This window comes from Fukomys damarensis, unplaced genomic scaffold (assembly GCF_012274545.1).
Source record: "Fukomys damarensis isolate Sample0158 unplaced genomic scaffold, DMR_v1.0_HiC HiC_scaffold_20, whole genome shotgun sequence".
NCBI lineage: Eukaryota > Metazoa > Chordata > Mammalia > Rodentia > Bathyergidae > Fukomys > Fukomys damarensis.
Genome location: NW_022900932.1, coordinates 2,309,086 through 2,316,785, shown reverse-complemented (window position 1 = coordinate 2,316,785; position 7,700 = coordinate 2,309,086). Strand labels below are relative to the sequence as shown.

The 7,700-nt window shown below is 46.1% G+C and overlaps 1 protein-coding gene across 1 annotated transcript in view; it reads right to left on the bottom strand.

Annotated features, from left to right (window-relative positions):
- Window positions 1-3,054: 3,054 nt before the first annotated feature.
- Zbtb9 (zinc finger and BTB domain containing 9) overlaps window positions 3,055-7,700 on the bottom strand; it is a 24,930-nt gene continuing 20,284 nt past the window's right edge. Inside the window, exon 6 of the mRNA XM_010605289.2 lies at window positions 3,055-3,596. The gene's annotated coding sequence lies outside the window, so the exon portion shown is untranslated. The remainder of the gene's footprint in view (window positions 3,597-7,700) is intronic.

Here is a 7,700-nt window from a genome sequence, read left to right as displayed (position 1 = left end):
GCAGCCGCTGCTTTTGAAGTCGCCACATTGGGTTCTGACCGGCCAGGGTCATCCCTGCAAATCCACGTGACTTCTGCACAGTAAGCTTCCGGAGTTCGGCCCCAGCGGCGTCTCTGATGGGGACGTTAGGGTCTGCAGTCCCCCCAGAGGTGCGTGGCCAGACTCACCGTCTAGCAGGGTGAAAGTCCCTCAGTGGCCCGGGAGCAGCTGGGCACTGCTGTCTGCACCCCCGGGAGCCCGGAAAATGACCTCAGGGTGTGTTCACAGCCAGCCCGGCTCCCTGCAGGTCAGACCTGAGATTGCACCCACCGCCCGCCGGCCACAGACTCCGACCCCGAATGTGGGCCAGGGTGACGCTGCAGGCCCTGGGAACGGCAGCCATCCGGAGCCAGTGTCTAAGAATCCTCGAAGAGGCCGGGGCATTTCCTCTTCCCCAGCGCAGTCACTCCGGGGAGCTGCTGCCTGCGGGCTTCCTTCCAGGCTGCCTGGGAAAAGACTAAGGGTGTTTATTTGGTAGCCCCAGGATTGAACGCGGGTCTTGGCCTGTGCTGGGTGAGGGCTGCACCACTGCGCCACCCCCTGCCCCTAAGGTACTGTCCTGCAGCCCTGGTGCTCAGTCCTGCCCAAGGGAGTCTGGGGGCTCTAGGTCTGGAAAGTAGGCGTGAGGCGCTGTTCTCCACTGTGGCGGCTCAGGCCCAGTCAGAGCCACACTTCTTCCTGCGCAGAGGCCGCACAGCACTCTCTAGTGGGCAGAGCCTCTAATTCCCAGGTTTACTCCCGTCAAACAGCACCCTTAGGAGCTCCGTGGGCCAGGGTGTCCTTTCCCTAAACACTGGGCTCTTTGGAGCTGAAGGAGACACCCACAGTCACACCTGGCCTGGGAAAGACAGCAACCACAGAGCCTCTCAAGGGTACGGGCGCAGCTCTCAGGAGGCTTTTCCGCCATGGTGCTGGGGATCAAACCCTGGACCTCCTGCAAACTTCCATTCTACCACAGAGCTATTATACCCTCTAGCCTCGAATGCCTTTTTCAGGGCCTTAGTTGCTCCTTTGTTTCTGTGGTACTGGAAATTGAACCCAAGGCTCATACTGAGTTATATTCTCAGCCCCTTTCCATTTTTTTTTTTTTTGAGTCACCTAGATGTGGTGGCCCACAGCTGTAATCATAACCCCCATTAAGCTGAGGCAGGAGGATCTCCGTAAGTTCAAGGCCACTCTCGGGCTACATGGTGAGTTCAAGACCAGCATGAACTACATAGTGAGACCCTGTCTCAAAAAAAAAAAAAAAAATTTTTTTTTTAATTTTTATTTTGAATCAGGGCTCTGCTGAGTTGCTCAGGCTGGGCTGAAACTATTAGTCCTCCTGCTTCAGCCTCCCAGAGTGCTGCGATTATAGGCATGCACCACCACACCTGGCTTTCAGTGCCTTAGTAGAAAGAGTATCTTCTTCAGACTTACCATAGAATATGGTTATGGATGGCCAGGCACAGTGGGGCCAGCACTCAGGAGGCTGAGGCAGGAGGATCACCATGAATTTGAGGCCAGCGTGGGCTACACAGTGAGTTCAAGGTCAGCTTGAACCACATAGTGAGACTGTGTCTCAAAAACAAAAACAAACACCTTGAATTTTGAGTTCAAGTTTCAGTCAAACAACTGAATAAGCAATAAGACCCACCAGCAGCTACACAAAATAATATACTACATCCAAAAGCAAAAAGCCCAACTTACCATGGACTGAACTCTCCAAAACTGTGAGTCAAAGTGAACCTTTCTTCTTTATAAGTTGATTACCATGCGTATTTGCTACAGTAATGGAAAACTGACTAACACAGAACCTTGGAATCTCACATGTATTCCCAGGGCACTACTCATGTGCATTAGCAATGCCCTGCACCCATTTGGTGTGTTAGCTACTTCCTGTTGGACCAGACTATTCCTGTCCCTCTGGAGTACTGCGAGGCCAGACCTGACTCATGGGCTGTATGACATCAGGGTGTAGAGAATGAGCCTCTGCTTTCAAGGCACCTGCTGCAGGTGAGGCTGCCATAAATTCCCAAACCAGGAAAGCTGATGCCTGCAGGTACCAGAGGAAAAGCTACCTCTGCTGGGACAGGACCCGGGGTGCCTGGGAACTCAAGACTACCAGTTTCATTTGAACGTCTTAATTCGTCTGCAGTATCTCATTTTACCTGAGATGTCTCAATGTCAGAGTTCAGGATCTTGTTCCTTCCTGACCAATGTCTTTGGCAAGATGACGAATTCAAGTGTTGTTATTATTCAGCAACCGGCACGATTAAATTTTGTTTATTTGCAGCAATATCAGCCCTAGTGCTACAAGAAAGACGGGATCCTCTTGGGGTTATCTCAGGAGCTCTCTGAACTGAGAGCTTACAGACCAGAGCTCCTTACGTTTCCCTTCTAAGTGCTCAGGTACAGTCCACGAGCCTGTTCCACCCCACAGCACTGAGAGTCCTCCTTAGGGCCACACTGGCCACACCGCAAGCGAAGCGTCAGCCATCCGGGCCCCCAGGCTGTGCCTGAGTCGGGCCGGTGAGCTCAGCCACCACACAGGAGGCAGAACGAGAGGTCCAAACAGTGGCCCTTTCTCATTGACAAGGACAACCCTGAGCTCAGCCCAAGGTCACAGGCAGCGCCAGAATCTTACTTTCCTTAGTCTACTTCCTGGGACCTCTCCTGGGACCTAGCAATTCTTTGTGAGTCTGCGTCCAATTAAGAGACACAAACCACGTGCTAATTTAAATAGGCGTCTAGGGCCGCCGCCTACCTCACAAGCGCAAGGTCCCAAGTTCAATTCCCGGAACCAAAAAAATAAATAAATAGCAGTCTAACGCTGCACTTTGCCCAAAATAAGACCTAACTGGAAAATAAGTGCTGGTCTTCTGCTGGCCAGTGTCCTGCAGAAGATTACACCTCCCTGTTCTCTTGCTCAGTGGCCACTCTGTAAGGCAGGTGAGGCATGGTGATCAGGCCAGGAGCTTTTTTGTTTTGTTTTGTTTTTTTCAGCATCAGGGATTGAACTCAAGATCTTGAGCTTATAAGGCAGGCATGGTAACACTGAGATAAATCCCTGGCCCTGGCATTTTTGATCTCCAGCTTTCAAGGCTTATTATTTTACAGTTAGGTCTTATTTTCAGACAAACAGGAATAAAAATTATGAATGCAGGGGATGGTGGTGGACGCTTGTAGTCTCAGCTATTGGGGAGGCTGGGGCAGGAGGATCGTAAGTTCGAGGCCAGCCTGGACTATAGAGCAGCAGCCTGTTTCAAAATAAAATAAAGGGAGGGGCGGGTACCTTAGGATAGAGCACTTCCTAATTGCACAAAGTCCTAGGTTCAGTCCTCAGCACCACACACAGACCGAAGAAAGGCAGGGTAACTACAAAGAGGTGAAGAAAGCTCTACCGGGTACCCCATGCAGGGAGGATCTTGAGGCTGTGCTGTGGCCCTTACCGGAGGAGGCGTGTTTGCAGCTCCCCGGATGGCGGACGTTCGCTGTCCTCCTAAACTCCCACGGGGGCGACCCCAGGAGGAGCTGGATCTGCTGCGACCTTGACTGCGGGTTTCCAGTCTCCAGAACTGCGAGAAACACACACTTGCCGCTGGAGGATTGTGTGAACCTCGGAGCTGAACCCTATCCTGGCCAAGACGGCGAGAGCTCGTCTCCGAGAAAATAAAACAAAAAGCCAGGTGTGACTGTGCTGCCTCTAAACCAGCACCCTGGGAGGAAGAGGCAGGAGGATTGTAGATGTGAGCCCAACCTGGGTAACTTAGTGAGACCCTAAGTTTGTCTCAAAACAATAAATAAAAGGGCTGGGTACGTAGCTCAGTGTGAAGGTCCCGTGTTCCATCCCCAGTACCAGGGAAAGAAGGTGTTATTTAAGGCGCTCAGTTGCAGTATTTTACTCAGCCTTAGAAAACAACAATAAGACAGCCACTGGTCCTTGACAACAAATCTGTAAGGGGAATTCTAATCACGGAGGCAGAACACTCACTGTTTGCTGCGAAGAGACCACAACGAAGACAAGAGCAGAAAAAATCGCGTTCACAATGCGTTCCAGGGCGGCCCGGCACAGCAAAGGGAGTGCTCACAGCCCAGGCTGGCCTCAAACTCTTGGTGATCCTCCTGCCTCAGCCTCCTGAGGGCTGGGCTCACAGGTGTGCACCGCCACACCCTGCCCATAGCTGTTTTCTTCACCTGCATCTCCCACTGAGGAGCAGCGGGACCACAGCCTCCCCTGAGCCTTCTCAGCTCAGTGTTCAGTAGCCATGTTTAAAGCTTCCATGATTTGTTTTGCTGCTGCTCAGAGCTCTTCCCTTCACCCTGTGTGTGCAGGGCGCCTTTCCCTGATCATTTACAACACAGTGCACATTTGTTGCCAGGAAAAGGAAAACATACTTGAGATCTTATAATGTTGTTACGCAGACTCGTAAATTAATTAGACAAGTGTTAAACCAACAGATGCCTGCTGTTTTAAAGGTTTTTATTTTTTTGGTACTGGGGCTCGAACTCAGGTCTTTGCACTTGTGAGGTAGGTGGCAGTACCGCTGTGCTAAATCCCCGGCCCTTAAAGGTTTTATATGAAGTAGAAAAACTTGGTTAATTGTCATATACTGATATTAAGTATTTCAAGTGCCAAGTGAAATTGGCTGGGGTTTTCAGATGAGCTGGGAATATATCATTATAATAATGACAGGCAAGCTAGGCACATGCTTTTAATCCCAGCACTCGGGAGGCTGAGGCAGGAGGTTCACCGTGAGTTCAAAGCCAACCTGGGCTACATAGTGAGTTGAAGGCCAGCCTGAACTACATAATGAGACCCTGTCTCAAAAAACAAAACACAAAAAAAGCCAGCCTTGGTATGACAGTGTACTTTTTTCTTATACTGAAATATTGATTCCTTACATTATTAATATAATTATCTACGCTGGATTTGGTGGTGGATGTCTGTGATCCCAGCACTCAGGAAGCTGAGGCAGGAGGATAAAGGCAAATTCAAGGCCAGCCTGAACCACAGTGACACCTGCCGCAGAAACAAAGCAAAACAGCCAGCGATTTGGCTTAGTGGTTCTGCCGCCCCTCCAAAAAAAAAAAAGCAAAACAAAGAAACAAAATATATAATTATTTACGTCTTTCATTTACAAGAATATTGTAGTTTGATAAAACTGCAGACAATATTAGTCTCAGAGAAGTTTAAATTTTAAGAGAGTTTAATATGTGAGTTTAAAATTTTTAAATTCTACTGTTATTTTTTTATACTTCAAATACATCAAATAAGTATGTAAAGTCTCTTTAACTCTTTCTGCATGGGATGATGTTGCCTAGTTGGTATGGCTTAGTTCATTTATTTTCAAATTAAAGGAATTTAAATTTTTTAAATTTATTTTTGGATTAGGTGACTGAAAGCCTGCATAATAAAATATACATATAGGAGTCTTAGTGCACACAGTCTTGTTCCCCTTCTTTGGGGTTTGGGTTTTTGGGCTGTTGTGTTTTTCTTTTCTTTTTGGGGTTTCGGGAATCGAACTCAGAGCTTCACACTCGGCACCCAGGTGCCGAGCTGCTGAGCTGCATCCCCAACTCCTTTATTTGTTGTTGCTGTTTCTAGTCTTAATTCCTAAACTCCTTTTTTATGTTAGTATAACTTTTTAATAATGAATTTTATTTTTAAAAATGGAGACAAAAGCTTTGTCCCCATTTTTCCCTCCTATTTTCACTTGTTCCTCCTGCCTTCTTCCCCCTCCCCCTCCCTTGTTCCCCTCCCAATCTGAACATTTTCTCCTCATTTCCCAACGTCTATTATACATCTCAGTCCTTATTTCCACTTTTGGCTTCTCTCACCACAGAAACAATGCGGCATTTAAATGTGTGTGTCCAATTTATTTCACTTGAGTATGACCTCAAGGTCCATGCATTTAGCTGTAAATGTCTCAAGCTCAGCCTTCTTTACGGCAGAGTAGAACTCCACTGTATATTTAAAAAGACCCACATCTTCTTATCCACTCATTGGTTGACGGGCATTTGGGCTGTTTCCAAGATTTAGCTATTACAAACTATGCCACTATAAACATGGATGTGCATATATTACTGTGGTGTGATGCTTTTAATCCTTTTGGGAAGATACCAAGAAGAGGTACAGCTGGGTCAAATGAGGCCTCTAGTTTTCGCGTTTTATTTTTGCCCCCCCAACCAGGGATGGAACTTAGGACCTTCCACTTTGCAGGAAGGTGCAGTGCCACTGAGCTAAATTCCCAGCCCGAGTTTGTTTTTTGAGAACTCTCCACACTGATTTCCACAGTAGTCACACCAACCTACACTCCCAACCATCTCCAACAAGGGAGAAGGCTTCCTTCTTCCCCACAGCCCCGCCAGCATTTGTTATTGGTTGATTTCTTGATAGCCATTCCTTCTGGGGTGAGGTGGATCTCAGCGTTGTTTTAATTTGCATTTCACGAATGATCAGTGGTGTTGAAGGAGATTTTTTCATATATCTATTTGCTGTTTCTACTTCATCTGAGAAGTGTCTTTTCATTTCAGGTGCCCGTTTTTGGATTGGGTCTTCAAATTTAGGGAGTCTGATTTTTTTTTTAGTTCTTTATATATCCTAGATAATAGTCCCTTATCTGGTGAATAGCTGGTAAAAATTTTTCTCTTCACTCTGTTGGTGGTTTCTCTTGCTTTTTAATAAAATGCTTTTTATTAAAAGCTTTTTAATAAGATGGGGTCCCACTTGTTGATTCTTTGTAGTATTTCTTGTGAGGTCTGGGTTTTGTTCATGAAGTCTCTGCCTACTCCTGTGTCCTCAAGTGTCCTACCTATTCTCTTCCAGCAGATTTTAGTGTTTCAGTTTTAATATTTAATCTTTGATCGATTTCAATTTTAGGTTAATGCATGGTGAAAGATATGGGCCTAGTTTCAATCTTTGGCATGTGGGAAGCCAGTTTTTCCAGTACCATTTATTAAAGAGGCTATCTTTCTTCCAGTGAAGGTGTTTGTCTCCTTTGTCTAAGATAAGGTGGCTGAGTATCTCTGGAGTTATTCCTGATCTTCTAATCTGTTCCATTGATTCTCAGATCTGTTATTTTGCCAACACCATGCTGTTTTTATCACCATAGCTTTGTAGTATAATTTAAAGTCAGGGATTGTGATACTTGCCTTGCCTTTGTTGCCCAGAATTTGCTATTCTAGGTCTCTTCTGGTTCCAAATGAATTTTAGGATTGTTTTTTCTGTGACGTATGCTGTAGGGATTTTGACTGAGATTGCACTGAATCTGTATAGCAGTTTTGGAAGTAGGGCCATTATCAGTACAGTGGTTCTCCCTACCTAGGAACGGGGATATCTTTCTATTTCCTGATACACTTTTTAATCTCCTTTTTCAAAATAATGAAGTTTTCAAGGAGAGGTCTTTTACTTCCTGTGTTAGACTGATTCCTAGGTTATTTCAATTTTTTGGATGCTATTGTGAGAGGGATTGTTTCTCTAACCTCTCTCAGTGAGTCTGTTATTCGTGTACAGGAAAGCTATTGATTTTGATTTTTGAGTGTTGCCTTTGTATCCAGCTGTGCCACTGAATCTGGTTATTAAATCTAAGTCTTTTGGTGGTGTTTTGGGGTCTTCTGTGTAGAATATCATGTCATCCGCAAATAATGATAATTAACTTCTTCCATATATATATATATAT